The sequence below is a fragment of the Dendropsophus ebraccatus genome, chromosome 13, assembly GCF_027789765.1.
Source record: "Dendropsophus ebraccatus isolate aDenEbr1 chromosome 13, aDenEbr1.pat, whole genome shotgun sequence".
Lineage (NCBI taxonomy): Eukaryota > Metazoa > Chordata > Amphibia > Anura > Hylidae > Dendropsophus > Dendropsophus ebraccatus.
In genome coordinates this window covers 79,825,383-79,843,379 of record NC_091466.1, presented here as the reverse complement: position 1 = coordinate 79,843,379, position 17,997 = coordinate 79,825,383, and the positions used below count along the sequence as shown (strand labels likewise).

The window sequence follows — 17,997 nt, the reverse complement described above, 5'->3', positions numbered from 1 at the left end:
ATACTGCCCCCTATATACAGGGATATAACTACTATAATACTGCCCCTATATACAGGGATATAACTACTATAATACTGCTCCCTATATATACAGGAATATAACTACTATAATACTTCTCCTATATACAGGAATATAACTACTATAATACTGCTCCTATATACAGGGATATACTACTATAATACTGTTCCTATATACAGGGATATAACTACTATAATACTGCTCCTATATACAGGAATATAACTACTATAATACTGCTCCTATATACAGGGATATAACTACTATAATACTGCTCCTATATATAGGGATATAACTACTATAATACTGTTCCTATATACAGGGATATAACTACTATAATACTTCTCCTACATACAGGAATATAACTACTATAATACTGCCCCCTATATACAGGAATATAACTACTAAAATACGAACTGGAGAGAGTGGAACGGCTGCACATCCCATCTATGGCTGATACTAATGCCGCTAGGCCTATATTAAAAATCAACACCAGAGTGTCTGTATATGAATTGATCAAGCCATATTGCCCCGTGTACCACCGCGCAGGTCCTCTGGTCCACACGGGTCCACACGCCTGCGGGGTTGGTGGCCACTGACTGGCACGGTGTGGACTTAGTGTAGGGACCCATGTGTATCAGATACCGGCACGAGGTACATGGGGCAGTATGGCTTGATCAATTCATACACAAAATTCTGATGTGTTTTATATTTAGCCAAGCGGCACTAGTATCAGCCATAGGTGTGATGTGCAGCACTCTGTTTCTTCCCTGAGCCATAACTACTAAAATACTGCTCCTATATACAGGTATATACTATACTACTACCTCCTGTATACAGGTATATACTATAATACTACCTCCTGTATACAGGTATATACTATAATACTGCTCCTATATACAGGAATATACTATACTACTACCTCCTGTATACAGGTATATACTATATACAATGTAATGGAGGATGCCTGTGATGTAATTGAGGATGAGGAGAACACTCGTCTGGCTGTTAGAGGAGGGGGGGATACGGTATATACACGTTTTCTCCTCTGACCCGCGTTGCTCTCCCATCTAATTGCTTTGCTGACGTCCAGGGTCACCGTTGCTTATGACAATACATAGAGAGGAGAGCTGGACGTGACGTCCATTAGATATATATAACTCGGCCTCGTGATGGGGGTGATTGTAATCTTACATCTGGATGACCTGAGAGGCCAAGGTCCTGGTCCCTGCGGACAGCCGCTCCCTCCTGTATACTGCAGGCTGATGGCGGGGAGACTATCCTCCATGCTCTACTTACTGCCACTGATTAGCCGGGACCCCTGATGTGCAGGGAGCAGCCGCCTGATTAATACATGCCAGGGCCGGAGGAGGGGAACACTGCCCCCCACCTCCGCACATGTACCCCATCTCTGTATATGTACCCCATCTCTGCACATGTACCCCACCTCTGTATATGTACCCCCACCTCTGTATATGTACCCCTCACCTCTGTATATGTACCCCCATCTCTGTATATGTACCCCTCACCTCTGCCCATGTACCCCCACCTCTGTATATGCCCCCCCACCTCTGCACATGTACCCCCACCTCTCTATATGTACCCCCCACCTCTGTACATGTACCCCCCACCTCTGTACATGTACCCCCCACCTCTGTATATGTACCCCACCTCTGCACATGTACCCCCACCTCTCTATATGTACCCCCCACCTCTGTATATGCCCCCCACCTCTGCACATGTACCCCCACCTCTGTATATGTACCCCCCACCTCTGTATATGTACCCCCCACCTCTGTATATGTACCCCCCACCTCTGTATATGTACCCCTCACCTCTGTATATGTACCCCCCACCTCTGTATATGTATCCTCACCTCTGTATATGTATCCTCACCTCTGTATATGTACCCCTCACCTCTGTATATGTACCCCCCACCTCTGTATATGTACCCCCACCTCTGTATATGTACCCCTCACCTCTGTATATGTATCCTCACCTCTATATGTACCCCCACCTCTGTATATGTACCCCTCACCTCTGTATATGTACCCCTCACCTCTGTATATGTACCCCCCACCTCTGTATATGTACCCCCCACCTCTGTACATGTACCCCCCTTCTCTGTACATGTACCCCACCTCTGTATATGTACCCCCACCTCTGCCCATGTACCCCTCACCTCTGTACATGTACCCCCCACCTCTGCATATGTACCCCCCATCTCTGCACATGTCCCCCCCACCTCTGTACATGTACCCCCCACCTCTGTACATGTACCCCCCACCTCTGTATATGTACCCCCCACCTCTGTATATGTACCCCACCTCTGTACATGTACCCCTCACCTCTGTATATGTACCCCCCATCTCTGCACATGTCCCCCCCACCTCTGTATATGTACCCCTCACCTCTGTATATGTACCCCCCACCTCTGCATATGTACCCCCCATCTCTGCACATGTCCCCCCCACCTCTGTATATGTACCTCTCACCTCTGCCCATGTACCCCTCACCTCTGTACATGTACCCCCCACCTCTGCATATGTACCCCCCATCTCTGCACATGTCCCCCCCACCTCTGTATATGTACCTCTCACCTCTGCCCATGTACCCCTCACCTCTGTACATGTACCCCCCACCTCTGCATATGTACCCCCCATCTCTGCACATGTCCCCCCCGCCTCTGTATATGTACCTCTCACCTCTGCCCATGTACCCCTCACCTCTGAGAACATACGGACACCACATCGCCCCCCATGCCAGGCCATAGGTGACATCCCTGCCCCATACTGATGTCACTCTGGGGGGATTCTATCAGTTACAGTTGTCCCCCCCCCCCCCCCCCCCCGACTCCACTAGTGTAAAGGCCTTATTCCACGGAACGATTATCGTTCATAAACTCGCTCCAACGACCGCTCGTTATCGATAATCACTTTGTGGAATTGGTGTAAATGTTGAAAAAAAAATCGTTGGTCTTTGAAAGATAATTCGCTAATCGGTTCGTAAAATTAGAAATCTTTCAGTCGTTCATAAAATGTCGGTGTGTCGTATGGTCATGATCACCCCGGCGAGCGTTTCAAACGACCATGTAACGAACGCAAAATAATCGTTACACTACATATATCGTTCACGTTCCCACGTGTGTTATGTTATCGTTCGCTAAAAAAAATTGTTTATTGATCGATAACGAGCGGTCGTATTTTATAAACAATAATCGCTCTGTGGAATAGGGGCTTTAGTATTTATACAGAAGGTTACACTGTATCAGCAAATAGAGGGGGTGGGATATGCTGGACTGTACAGGAGACCCCGGAGGAAAGGTGGGCTCACACTACCATGCCAGCTGCTGCCCCCCTCCCCCCCCCATTTGCCCTTATTGCTTGTCAGCAGTCCAGCTCCTCTCAAGAGGGGGGTCCGTCTCTAGCGACTCTATAGTATGTGGGACCCCCAACCTGCGGCTCTCTAACTGTTGCCAATCCATAACTCCCATCATGCCCTGGACCAGTTCCTTTGTAAGGAGTCCTCTTCAGCCTCTTATTACCCAATAACAAAGGGGACAATCAGACGTGGACCCCCGCTTTTCCAGGGCCTTCCTGGTCTGTCATTATGATATACACCAGATGATATACACATCCAGCTGTTGGATGACTACAACTCCCATTATATCCTAAATCCAGTCCCTGTAGGGATCGGGGTTCTTCTGAGGCTCTCATAACCCAGTATATCACAGAAACTGGGAGTAGGCCCCATCTCTCTGAGGGCCCCATAGCACCTGCCTGGTCCGACACTATGGTACTTACACCCCACCCTAAGGCACTGTTCCACAACCTGTGGCTCTCCAGATTTTGCATAACCACTGACTGCATCATGCCCCCACAGTCTTGTACTTTTGAAACCAGATGGGGAACACTGCTTTAGCTTTAGGGGATCCACTTAAAGGGGACCTGTCACCAAGGCAATGCTATCCAATGTATCAGCATCATGTTATAGAGCAGAAAGAGCTGAGCAGAGTGATATATATCATCATGGGTAAAGATTCAGTATAACTTGTAACCTGTTGATTGAAATCCCTGCTCATTCAATGTAAGGAGTCCAGTGGGCGGAGTCTCTCAATGGACTCCTTAGTCTGGAAACATCAGAAGTTATACTGACACTTTTCCCATGAAGTTATACATCAAACCGCTCGGCTCCTTGTGCCCTATAACATGATGCCGATGGCTTAGGTAGCTGGTTCATGGTGATGGGTCCCCTTTAATAAGACAAGTATATACAAAACTATTCCGCCCTCCCTGCGGCCCCAGGATTGTTCTCCTCATTAATCTTCATGTATCCGAGCAGCTGAAACCCAGAAATCCGTCCTGAAGGTTTTGACCCCAATTATCCTCTCATATCATAAATTCATTAGGCGAGTCGGCCGGGCGCTGTATATTAATCCGCCGCGCTAATGACTTTTATTCATTATTGAAAGGTTTCGTCAATTATTCAGCAGTTTCCTGCATGATCAGAAAATCCTCAGGGGGTCGGGGGACTCGCTGCTCCTAGTCGTCTGCAAGGCTCTGTTGTATATCGGCTTCTTGGTCCCTAATATAATGCCCTGGAGAAGCCGGAAATACTCTATGTCCTATTAGCTCTATGGCGTCTATAGGAGCCATGCTAAGGAGGGGAATCGTCTAACACAAAGTAAAGAAAATTAGCGGCACCGCCGGTAAGTCTGTACAGGTGTGTATCCACTAGCGGGTAGCTGCGCTCAGTATAAGTTGCAACTCTTACCTGCTGACCCTGCAAGTAATGCTGCCCATACATATAAGCTATCTGATCCAGCACACACATGCACACTCAGCGTGCCCGAGCATCCCTGTATTCTCTATAGGAAGAGGGAAGAATCTCCTCTTGTGGTTTCATCTCTGAGGGGACAAAAGGATCAATCCATGAAATCCAACACAGCCAGCTCATCTTCATCAATTTCTATTGCTGGTCAAACGTGTGAAGGATGGGACCCCCACCATCAGCAGAGAGGTACTACCACTACAGATCCTGTAAGACAGTGCAGTTACAACCAGTGACTCACAGGGAACATCTTTCCAGAGTCATTTACTTATTTTGTTTCCTCTCCATCCAGCCATCTTTAAATCTTCTCCTCACCATGAATCCTCCCTCCAGAATCTGCCAGAGAAACATTTCAGGCTCCTTGCTCTAGCACATATAGTAGTTAGGGCCCTTGTGCTAACCAGGGAATCTGAGAGAGGTGTCCTGCAACTGGAGGACCCTCTGGTGGGCCAGTCCAACACTAAAAATGACTTGGGCCCGATTGCAGCTGCATGATATAAACACTTTTGAACAGCGCTCCCAAGCTGTGGCTCTCTGGCTCCCATTATTAGGTATGATGGGAAAGACCCCCACCACCACGTGCAAAGATGGGCCGTCACCAGTGATAACATGAAGCCCCCTTTATTATGTGGGAACATTAGGCTGGTGAATTGTAGCGCCCCCTGTTGTATGGCTCCCTGGTGTACGGCTCCCTGGTGTATGGCCCCCTGGTGCACGGCTCCCGATGTACGGCCCCTTAATGTACGGCTCCCCGGTGTGCGGGTCCCTGGTGTACAGCCACCTGGTGCACGGCTCCCTGTTGTACACCCCCCCCTTGTGAAAGGTTCCCCGGTGTAAGGCCCCCTGGTGTATGGCTCCCCGGTGTAAGGCCCCCTGGTGTATGGCTCCCCGGTGTAAGGCCCCCTGGTGTATGGCTCCCCGGTGTAAGGCCCCCTGGTGTATGGCTCCCCGGTGTACGGCCCCCTGGTGCACCTTCTGATGTATGGCCCCTTAATGTATGTCTCCCCAGTGTACGGTACCCTGATGTACAGCCCCCTGGTGTACTGGCCCTCTGCTTTACGGCTTCCTGGTGTACACCCCCCCCCCCCCCTGTGAAAGGTTCCCCGGTGTAAGGCACCCTGGTGTACGGCTCTTAGTGTACAGCTCCCTGGTGTACAGCTCCGGCATCAAGCGTCTCCCATTACTTTTCTCAAAAGCCTCATCCGAAAAAGATTAAAGTAAGAATGAAAATAAGGGGGGAGGGGTGGCTAAGCGCCAAGCATGGATTTAGTCCCATAAATATTAGGAATTACAATGTGGGGGATTAGGCGCTTCTCCTCTAGTTAGCTTAGGGCAGTTTAATAAGTTTGAAGGTCACAAGTTACGGGTAATTCTCCTGTCCAAATAATACAGATCTCAGGCCGCAAATCCCCTTTATTTATGTATCTCCTCGCTAATGCCAAGATGGAGGCTTAGGCGCTCGCTCGCTGTCACTGGGGTCTCACCAAAGTTTGCCTTATCTTTGTTTAGGAGGAGGGAGGAGAGCGGCGGCGCCCCCCGGGGGCCTTCAAGGGCCGCATTATTAAAGGCCCTCCCGTCTCTTGTTTACTCTTCATTTATTTGCTTCTTAAGATCTCCCTGAGTCGTGCGCTGTAATGCACCTCGGCGAGGAGTTTACTGCCAGCCGCCCCTAATCCCCCCCGCTTCTGACATGACAATCTGTTGCAGGAAAAATGACAGGGAGACACCGAGCGAGGATTACCTCTCAAGACGCGGATGAGAGGCAGCAAATTAATTCTGGAAAGCAAATATTCTGCTTCCACCCAAGTAAATATTCTGCGGGAGAAGATGGATGGACGGAGCGGGCTCTCGCTATTAACTCCTCAACAACCAGAGCCTTCTACAGGGCTGAGGGGGGGCAATGGAGACCCCCAAGGACACAGAACCAAGACATGAGTGGTCACCCTATGTATCCCTGCTGGTCACAGGGGGTCTGCAGGACGCCCCCCCCCCCCCCCAACATGCAAAGCAGATCAGCCCATTTACAAGGGTTGTTTGGTCAACTCATTTGGTCCCCAATTTGCACCCCCCTATGAGACTATAACCCGTACCGATGTCTTCTTACGTGTCCATTGGAATCAGCAGACCAGATATGTATAGATAACAGTGAGTGCTGCAAGAAGCTAGGCCCAGGGGGAGGAGACCCCTATATTATAAGACACTGATGACCAAACTCTGCAATCCCCTATAAAGGGTCTGCAGTGTACAGCACCCATTGTCCATTACTCTATAGGGGATTGTGAGACAGTACAGGGGAGTCTGATCAGGATTCGAGAGAGGTTATAAAGAGCGTCTCCTGCCCTGGAGGACCCGTCCTCTATTACACAGACAGCACATTGATGGAATGGTTCATATATCCTGTGGGGGCGCTGCAGGCTTGTATCCCAGCAGATCGCTGAGGGTTGGGATCCTGTGTTCTCTGCTTACTGCCAATAATTATTCAAAGAGGAGAGCCCAGCCCAGTCCTGACCCCTGACCCTGGTCCATCACTCCCCCTATCCAGCCAACAAGACCCTCCATCTTCCTCAGTGTGAAGAAAGCCTACATGGTAGTGTCCGGCCTCATCATGGCTCTGGGCTCATTCACACGCAGCAGATTTGTTGGTGACATTCATCCGCATGGGGTCGACAGAAATCCAACCAGATGAACTGAACTCACACAAAATCAGACGCAGATTCCCATAATGCACTGGATGTAGATCCGGAAATGCTCCTCTGCCCAATATGTGGCTCTCCAGCTGCAAAACTACAACTCCTCTGGCTGTCAGGGCATGCTGGGAGTTGTAGTTATACAGGTTAGAGAATGCTATTGTAATGCAATGGGTCATCATCCACCTGTGACTATAAAGGGGTCCCCCACTGCTAGGATACTTCCCCCAATGCTGCAATGTGGACGGTGGGGGGGTGGAATCAGCTTATGGCTCCCCCCGCCCCACGGCAGTGGTATGGCCCCCCTTTATGTCAATAGAATGAGGTGCAGGGATCCCCCACAATAATCACATCATCACTAATTCTGGAGGAATCGCCCCTCCTGGAAACAAGACGACAAATTCCGATGCAAATAGAATCGCTCTAATCTGCAGTAATTGACCGACGCAAAGACATTTCACGGCCAATCAGGTTAATGGCTGCGGCGCTGCTCGCCATGAAGTGACAGATGACGTGGCCCTAGAACCTCAGCAGTCAATGAATCCCAGCTGCTCTGAACCCATTGACCTCCATCCTGTCAGAAATGTGAGAGTTCTCAGCTTTACACGTCTATGGACGGCCACAATCTTCCATGAGAGATGTATGATATTGCAGTATTAGGCGCAGTCACACATGGAGCACTCGGCTCTGCTGCTCCTCCCCACCCCCCAGCTCTGCACATTATCGGCCGGGACCGTGCACAGTCCCTTTAAGTGCTGGGGTGTGGGCTGGGTAATCGGGTCATTGGCTGGGAATGCCTGAATTACACTAGACAAAGCAGATGATATTATTAAGGGGATCTTACTCCTGCTCTCCGTCTTGTCTGTGTATTTTAATTTCAGTCTATTGCTCCCTGTTATCAGCCAAGTCAGGCTAAGGGGTGGCTGACCCAGGAAAGGTGAATGGAGTCTACTCCTCCCTGATATATGTGTGTGTGCATCCAGAGGCGGGTTATAACTGGCATGGCAGCCGTAGCGTGTGGCCCAATACTGTAAAGGACCCTGTGTTGACATCATCTGCAGAGCTCAATGTCTGAGTGGGGCCCCCAGGGACTACAAATAGCCTCCCAACTCTCCTGGCCCTTTAACTGATCAGGATAACTCATCACTCACAGTAGGGCTGGGATTACCAGGGTGAGGAGCCACTAGCTCCCCGTCCTGCCAATCACTCTTATGCCCTGATCACCAGCTAGGTGAGTAATGTGGGGGTGCTTACATGGGGAGGGGGGTTATTAACTTACAGGGGGACACCTACATGGGGGGGTGGGGGTTAGTTTACTAAGGACTGCCTACATGGGGGCAAGTTAACCCCTTCCCACAAATGTAGGCACCCCCTTGTAAGGTAACTTACAGGAAAGGTTAACTTACAGAGGATGCCTATATGCAGTATACGACATACTACTGGGGGGGGGGGGTACCTACAGGAGAATCTACCTACCAGGGAGGCTACCTATGGGGGAATAAGCTACATGGGGATACTACCTACACAGAGGGGTCCTAACTACTATATATATGCACAGAGGGGTCCTACCTACTATATAGATGCACAGAGGGGCCTAACTACTATATAGATGCACAGAGGGGGCCTAACTACTATATAGATGCACAGAGGGGGCCTAACTACTATATTGGGGCACATTCTCCCCCAGCCCCCCCCTCCCCCCATATAACACAGGCAGACAAGGTTAGAGTATAAGTGACACCATTGGATAGCATGCCCCACCATTTCCTGGGCCCCCCACTATAACCATATTCTGGGACCCCCATGATAACATAGGACCCCCACCAAAACCTGGGACCACAATTATATCCTGGGACCCCCACCATAACCCAGGACCCCCACCATAACCTGGGACCACAATCATATCCTGGGACCCCCACCATAACCTGGGACCACAATCATATCCTGGGACCCCCACCATAACCTGGGACCACAATCATATCCTGGGACCCCCACCATAACCCAGGACCCCCACCATAACCTGGGACCACAATCATATCCTGGGACCCCCACCATAACCCAGGATCCCCACCATAACCTGGGACCACAATCATATCCTGGGACTCCCACATGGGGTCTCCCCCTGTACAATGCAGACCCCCCCAGCAGGGCTGTAATGCTGCATATATCTGGTAGGGGGGCACATTCTATATAGATTGTGTATTTTATGACAATATCAATAATCGTGTAGATGTCAGCGGTCTCTCATGCGCTTCCTGCACGCGCGCTCACGTGGTCTAATACATTAATCCTGGAGCTTAGTCGCCGGCTCCTGCAGGAACGTCCGCCCCAGCCTTAATGTATCTTGATGGTTGAGTTGTATAGTTTTTCAGTGAAGGACGGACACGATTCCTGCGCTTCCTCAAGCTATTTCAGCACTTGTGCTCAACACCGACCATAATCCACTTGGCCATCTACATACATGGCAGTAGATGAAAGAGAACGTGGCCTGGGGGCTCAAAAGGCTGAGATATTGCAGCCAATTCTTCCAGGACACAATGACTTCATATTAAAGGTCCCGTATACTCTCCCGCTTTCATCATCTTCATCAATATGTCTGTGCCGTCAATAGCTGCTGCAGAACCTCTTGCAGGGACTGACGACTAATTTTGTAATTTTGTCTTACTGCTAATAAAGCTGCATGTAGGTACAGTTCTTAAAGGGATTGTCTGTTTCATGACGTTATAGGGGATTTTTTAAATCTTTTTTTAAGTCTATGGGAACCTTATATATCTTTACATACATCAGAGGTTAAAGAGTTCCATTAAAGGGGAACTAAAGCAAAAATGGTTTCTTTCGAATCAACTGGTGTCAGAAAGTGCCAGAGATTTGTCATTTACTTCTATTAAAAACTCTCCAGTCTTCCAGTACTTATCAGCTGCTGTATGTCCTGCAGTATTCTCTCTAGTCTGACACAGTGCTCTCTGCTGCCACCTCTGTCCATGTCAGGAACTGTCCAGAGCAGGAGAGGTTTTCTATGGGGATTTGCTGCTGCTCTGGACAGTTCCTGACATGGACAAAGGTGGCAGCAGAGAGCACTGTGTCATACTGGAGAAAATACACCACTTCCTGTAGGACATACAGCAGCTGATAAGTACTGGAAGACTTTTTATAGACGTAAATCACAAATCTCTGTCACTTTCTGACACGAGTTGATCTGAATCTCGACACTGAATCTCTGACACGAGCCTGCTCCTAATCTCAGACCCCATAGTGTACTTTACTATGCTATATATCTGTACCTAATACTGTGCTATATACTATATATAATACTGTGCTACTGTGTATACTATACATAGTACTGTGCTATATATTATACATCTGTACATAATACTGTGCTATATACTATACATCTGTACATAATACTGTGCTATATACTATACATAATACTGTGCTATATACTATACATAATACTGTGCTATATACTATACATCTGTACATAATACTGTGCTATATACTATACATAATACTGTGCTATATACTATACATAATACTGTGCTATATACTATACATCTGTACATAATACTGTGCTATATACTATACATAATACTGTGCTATATACTATACATAATACTGTGCTATATACTATACATAATACTGTGCTATATACTATACATAATACTGTGCTATATACTATATATAATACTGTGCTACTGTATACTATACATAATACTGTGCTATATATACTATACATCTGTATCCAATGCTGATCTAAATCTGCCTGGTGGGAGAAGAATAGAGCGGTAATGTATAGATGAGATTGATCATGAGCGGAGGCTACAGGGAGGATACAGGGGGATGCAGGGAGGATACAGGGAGGATACAGGGGGATGCAGGGAGGATACAGGGGGATGCAGGGAGGATACAGGGAGGATACAGGGGGATGCAGGGAGGATACAGGGAGATGCAGGGGGATGCAGGGAGGATACAGGGAGATGCAGGGAGGATACAGGGGGATGCAGGGAGGATACAGGGGGATGCAGGGAGGATACAGGGAGATACAGGGGGATGCAGGGAGGATACAGGGGGATGCAGGGAGGATACAGGGAGATGCAGGGAGGATACAGGGAGGATACAGGGGGATGCAGGGAGGATACAGGGAGATACAGAGGGATGCAGGGAGGATACAGGGAGATGCAGGGAGGATACAGGGAGGATACAGGGGGATGCAGGGAGATGCAGGGAGGATACAGGGAGGATACAGGGGGATGCAGGGAGGATACAGGGAGGATACAGGGGGATGCAGGGAGGATACAGGGGGATGCAGGGAGGATACAGGGAGGATACAGGGAGATGCAGGGAGGATATAGGGGGTGCAGGGAGGATACAGGGGGATGCAGGGAGGATACAGGGAGATGCAGGGAGGATACAGGGAGATGCAGGGAGGATATAGGGGGATGCAGGGAGGATACAGGGAGATGCAGGGAGGATATAGGGGGATGCAGGGAGGATACAGGGAGGATACAGGGGGATGCAGGGATGATATAGGGGGATGCAGGGAGGATACAGGGAGATGCAGGGAGGATACAGGGGGATGCAGGGAGGATACAGGGAGATGCAGGGAGGATATAGGAGGATGCAGGGAGGATACAGGGGGATGAAGGGAGGATACAGGGGGATGCAGGGAGGATACAGGGGGATGCAGGGAGGATACAGGGGGATGCAGGGAGGATACAGGGAGATGCAGGGAGGATATAGGGGGATGCAGGGAGGATACAGGGGGATGCAGGGAGGATACAGGGGGATGCAGGGAGGATACAGGGGGATGCAGGGAGGATACAGGGGGATGCAGGGAGGATACAGGGGGAGGCAGGGAGGATACAGGGAGGATACAGGGAGATGCAGGGGGGATACAGGGAGGATATAGGGGGTGCAGGGAGGATACAGGGGGATGCAGGGAGGATACAGGGGGATGGCAGGGAGGATACAGGGGGGAGGCAGGGAGGATACAGGGGGATGCTGGGAGGATACAGGGGGATGCAGGGAGGATACAGGGGGATGCAGGGAGGATACAGGGGGATGCAGGGAGGATACAGGGGGATGCAGGGAGGATACAGGGAGATGCCGGGAGGATACAGGGGGATGCAGGGAGGATACAGGGAGATGAAGGAAGATACAGGGGGATGCAGGGAGGATACAGGGGGATGCAGGGAGGATACAGGGAGATGCAGGGAGGATACAGGGGGGAGGCAGGGAGGATACAGGGGGATGCTGGGAGGATACGGGGGTGCAGGGAGGATGCAGGGGGAAGCAGGGAGAATGCAGGGAGATGCAGGGGGGATACAGGGAGGATATAGGGGGATGCAGGGAGATGCAGGGAGGATATAGGGAGATGCAGGGAGGATACAGGGGGATGCAGGGAGGATACAGGGGGATGAAGGGAGGATACAGAGGGATGAAGGGAGGATACAGGGGGATGCAGGGAGGATACAGGGGGATGAAGGGAGGATACAGGGGGATGCAGGGAGGATACAGGGAGATGCAGGGAGGATACAGGGAGGATACAAGGAGATGCAGGGAGGATACAGGGGGAGGCAGGGAGGATACAGGGAGATGCAGGGGGGATACAGGGAGGATATAGGGAGATGCAGGGAGGATACAGGGAGATGCAGGGAGGATACAGGGGGATGAAGGGAGGATACAGGGGGATGCAGGGAGGATACAGGGGGATGCAGGGAGGATACAGGGAGATGCAGGGAGGATACAGGGGGATGCAGGAAAGATACAGGGGGATGCAGGGAGGATACAGGGGGGAGGCAGGGAGGATACAGGGGGATGCTGGGAGGATACAGGGGGATGCTGGGAGGATACAGGGGGTGCAGGGAGGATACAGGGAGATGCTGGGAGGATACAGGGGGTGCAGGGAGGATACAGGGGGATGCAGGGAGGATACAGGGAGATGCAGGGAGGATACAGGGAGATGCAGGGAGGATACAGGGGGATGCAGGGAGGATACAGGGGGATGCAGGGAGGATACAGGGAGATGCAGGGAGGATACAGGGAGATGCAGAGAGGATACAGGGGGGAGGCAGGGAGGATACAGGGGGATGCTAGGAGGATACATGGGGTGCAGGGAGGATTCAGGGAGCATGCAGGGGGATGCTGGGAGAATGCAGGGGGATGCTGGGAGGATGCAGGGAGGGTGAAGGGGATGCAGAGGGGTGCAGGGAGGATGCGGGGGATGCAGGGAGGATACAGAGGGATGCTTGGAGGATACAGGGGGGATGCTGGGAGGATGCAGGGGGATGCAGGGAGGATACAGGGGGGATACTGGGAGGATGCAGAAGGATGCAGGAAGGATGCAGGGGGATGCTGGGAGGATGCAGAGGGATGCTGGGAGGATGCAGGGAGTTAAGGGGATGCTGAGAGGATGCAGGGGGATGCGGTAAGGATGCAGGGAGGATACAGGGGGATGCGGGAGGAATGCAGGATGGATGCGGGGAAGTTTAGGGAGGATGCAGGGAATATACAGGGAGGATGCAGGGGGATGCTGGGAGGATGCAGGGGATGCAGGGGGATGCAAGGAGGATACAGAGGGATGCTTGGAGGATACAGGGGGGATGCTGGGAGGATGCAGGGGGATGCTGGGAGATGCTAGGAGGATACAGGGGGATGCTGGGAGGATGCAGGGGGGATACTGGGAGGATGCAGGGGGATGCAGAGGGATGCTGGGAGGATGCAGAGGGATGCTGGGAGGGTGCAGGGGATGCATGGAGGATGCAGGGGATGCTGGGTGGATGCAGGGAGTTAAGGGGATGCTGAGAGGATGCAGGGGGATGTGGTAAGAATGCAGGGAATATACAGGGAGGATGCAGGGGGATGCAGGAAGGATGAAGGGAGGGTGTGGGGAGGCTGAAGGGAGAATGCAGGAAGAGTGCAGGGAGGATGCAGGGAGAATGTGGGAAGGATGCAGGGAGGGTGCAGGGAGAATGTGGGAAGGATGCAGGGAGGGTGTGGGGAGGATGCAGGAGGATGCAGAGGGGTGCAGGGAGAATGTGGGAAGGATGCAGGGAGGGTGTGGGGAGGGTGCAGGGAGAATGTGGGAAGGATGCAGGGAGGGTGTGGGGAGGATGCAGGGGGGTGCAGGGAGGATGCAGGGAGAATGTGGGAAGGATGCAGGGAGGGTGTGGGGAGGCTGCAGGGGAAATGCAGGGAAGGAGCAGGGAGAATGCAGTAAGAGCACTAAATACATATCAAAGGATATTACACCATCAAGTTACCAACAGAGGAAGGTGAAACAAGATGGCAGCTACAGGGGTATAAAACTCATCCTAACACCTGGATTATAAAATACCTGAAAGACTGAAAGGGACTTTTAGGGTTTGTCCAGAATAAGAACCATAGTTGCCTTCTTCCATAAACAGCTCCACTCTTGCCATCAGTTTGGGTGCGGTATTGCAGCTATGTGTCAACCTGTGCACTGACCAATGGAGTAAAGAGCAAGCCCTGTAGACTTCCAGCTGTGCCCCCTCTGGATTTACACCATCTCCCAACAAGACAGCGGCCCCTTCTCTTCGTGGCCTCCATTGTACACTTTGCGGAGGGGGACTCCTTGCACATTTGCCTGTGGGTCAAGAGGTCACTATGACCTATGGCTTCCCTTTTAATGGGCCTCATAGCAGCTGCCTATATGCTGCTTATCCCCTTGATGGAGAGCCCCCTGACCCATTACCTTCATACATGGACACATAAAGTAATTTGCAGCTTTCTGGGGGGGGGGGGGGGGGGGGTATTCCCAGACTGGATTGTTAGGATTCTACTATATATCCCCAGACGCCTTGTCTCATGGTGCATGCTGCTTCTATGATGGATAACACACTCCATAGATTGCACAGTATACAGCAACCAGACAAGGGGACGCAGCGCACCTAGTGGTCAATGTCGGCACTGCAGCTGTTTTTTCTTTACGTTTCTTCGGACCTTATTTTGGGAATAGAGGGAGTGAAGGGGCCAAGCTCTCCCCCTTCTTATACTGTCCTCCCCACATGGCCCTGCTCTCTGTATGGCCACTTCTATACTCTACCTATAACTTGTAGGGGTTAAACACAGTCTTGCACATGCATCTCAGTAAGTTATATAATATCATGGCTGCAAGTTTCCTGGGCTAATTTGGATAGATGCACAGTACAACTTCTTGGGTTTTCCAAGCAGGATGCCTAGCCACGTGCAATGTACTACAACCCCCAGTGTCCTCTCCCCTCCAGTGTCCATGCTGGGTCCTGGGCTTGTAGTTCACCTGTACTTGTGAGAAGCCTGGTGTCTGGAGCGATTCCAGGATCCCCCTCCTCCTCCTCCCTCCATCAGGTGCAGGGGCATCCCCCCTCTGAGCAGGGGGAGTGGGGAGTGGAGCAGCTCCCTCCACCTATCCAAGATCATGTGGCTCTAGAAAAGCGGAACAATCACACAGCACTGAGTGCCAAATCCACAATGGACTCGAGAGATGTGGAGGAGAAATCACTGCAGTATGCTGAGGATAGATGGCAGCCAGCCCCTGCTCTGTAGTTCTGCATCCTCCAGCCTCAGCAGCTCCTGGAGTTCTGCTCTATAGTTCTGCATCCTCCAGCCTCAGCAGCTCCTGGAGTTCTGCTCTGTAGTTCTGCAATCTCCAGCCTCAGCTCCTGGGTATGTGACCTGGAGTTCTGCATTCTCCATCCTCAGAAGCTCCGAGAGTTCTGCTCTGGAGTTCTGCATTCTCCAGCCTCAGCTCCTGGGTATGTGACCTGGAGTTCTGCATTCTCCATCCTCAGAAGCTCCGAGAGTTCTGCTCTGGAGTTCTGCATTCTCCAGCCTCAGCTCCTGGGTATGTGACCTGGAGTTCTGCATTCTCCATCCTCAGAAGCTCCGAGAGTTCTGCTCTGGAGTTCTGCATTCTCCAGCCTCAGCTCCTGGGTATGTGACCTGGAGTTCTGCATTCTCCAGCCTCAGCAGCTCCAGGAGTTCTGCTCTGGAGTTCTGCATTCTCCAGCCTCAGCTCCTGGGTATGTGACCTGGAGTTCTGCATTCTTCAGCCTCAGCAGCTCCGGGAGTTCTGCTCTGGAGTTCTCTGCACATTGCAGTTTGGAGGCAGCATGGAAGCGGTTACCTTGTTGGGAGGGTTCCCAGCCTGCTGTGCCTCTGGAAGTCCTTGCCTGTGAGTCAGCTGCACTTTTACAATCTTCATAGACCCCTCCAGGCTCGGCTTCTCTGCTCTTGGGTCGGCCGGGAGGTTCTTTACTGTCCAAGAACTACAAGAAGATGAAGGCAAGCTGGAGTGAGACATGGGAGATATAACCACCGGCAGGGGAGGACCTGCTTCCCCACTCACTGCTAACTTTCCCCTGAAGGGACAGGAGGAATCTGGAGACCCCAAGACCCCAACAACCATAGAGGTAAGTCAGCTCCTTCCCTTGCTGTTATTGTTGTGTATTGTTACATTTGTTACAATGTTGCTTCTTGCTGGATACAACAGATCTGGAAACTTTACACAAAATGAGAACAACTCTGCCCACAACTGACTACGACTACTACTACTGTCAGCCCCACATCCCTGAGCTCCATGAGCCCAGCTCTGCTGCCCTGTCCTCCTCTGCCAGGCTTGCCCATGCCCATTGTGTAGATTGAGCTGCTCCAAGCAATTCCTGCAGGTAAAGAGTTAAGGAATCCTTCCAAGGAAAGCGAGCAATGTAAACAGTGCACCTTATGCATCCTCAGCAGAAAACAATCTCCAGGGACAAAGCCGCCTCAGATTTGGCAGAAGTCACAGAAACTGTAGTCAGAGAGCTCAGATCCAGTACAGGGAAGGAGTGGGGCGCAAAGTTTAGTCATCTGTGACCACTCTCCATGGCGGCGAGCATAACTACCATGGCATCCAATAGGATAACAGATAAGCTGCATGCTGGGAGTTGTAGTTCTGCAACAGCTAGACAGCCACAAGTTGGGGACAGTTATATCAGAATGTTACAGGCGAAAAAGACAACTTAGAAACATGGAGCCATCTTTATTGTTGTTGTAAAAAGGGGCGTGGTTACGGGGTACGTAGCATGGCGCAAACTGTGTCCATAGCCAGAGCGCAGGGGTCCGGCATCTCTGCCCCACTAACAGGAACAGAGTCGGGGGCAAAATGTTACAATATAGACACCCGCCGCCATTGTATGTAAAGCTGCTCACTCCCCCCTCCATTATAATTACTGAGGTTGTATCGGCCATGTGGCCTGTGATGAGAGGTTATCAGGACATCTGTTCATTACTTCCATGGCCGCCAACGCTTCTGTAGCGCAGTACACAGGTGGCAATTACCCTAAGAGCTGACAATCTAATCTTACTATGACCATTACCCCTGCCCTCACACACTCTCACAATGTAACCCCACTACCCCAACAATCCCACTAACCAACTCCCATCATCCCCACCCCAAGAGCTGACAATCTAATCTCACTAACCAACTGTG

General features: G+C 51.0%; 2 protein-coding genes across 5 annotated transcripts in view; one reads left to right on the top strand and one right to left on the bottom strand.

The window, feature by feature from the left end:
* FAM181A (family with sequence similarity 181 member A) overlaps positions 1–17,997 on the bottom strand; it is a 97,135-nt gene that overhangs the window by 61,391 nt on the left and 17,747 nt on the right. For both annotated transcript variants that reach the window (XM_069951057.1, XM_069951055.1), the window contains exon 3: positions 15,808–16,795. The gene's annotated coding sequence lies outside the window, so the exon portion shown is untranslated. The remainder of the gene's footprint in view (positions 1–15,807; positions 16,796–17,997) is intronic.
* Positions 15,944–17,997, top strand: part of PRIMA1 (proline rich membrane anchor 1) — a 77,773-nt gene continuing 75,719 nt past the window's right edge. For 2 of the 3 annotated variants that reach the window (XM_069951063.1, XM_069951062.1), the window contains exon 1: positions 15,948–16,939. The gene's annotated coding sequence lies outside the window, so the exon portion shown is untranslated. Of the gene's footprint in view, positions 16,940–17,997 lie in introns of all 3 variants that reach the window. The other variant, XM_069951064.1, reaches the window with a different exon arrangement.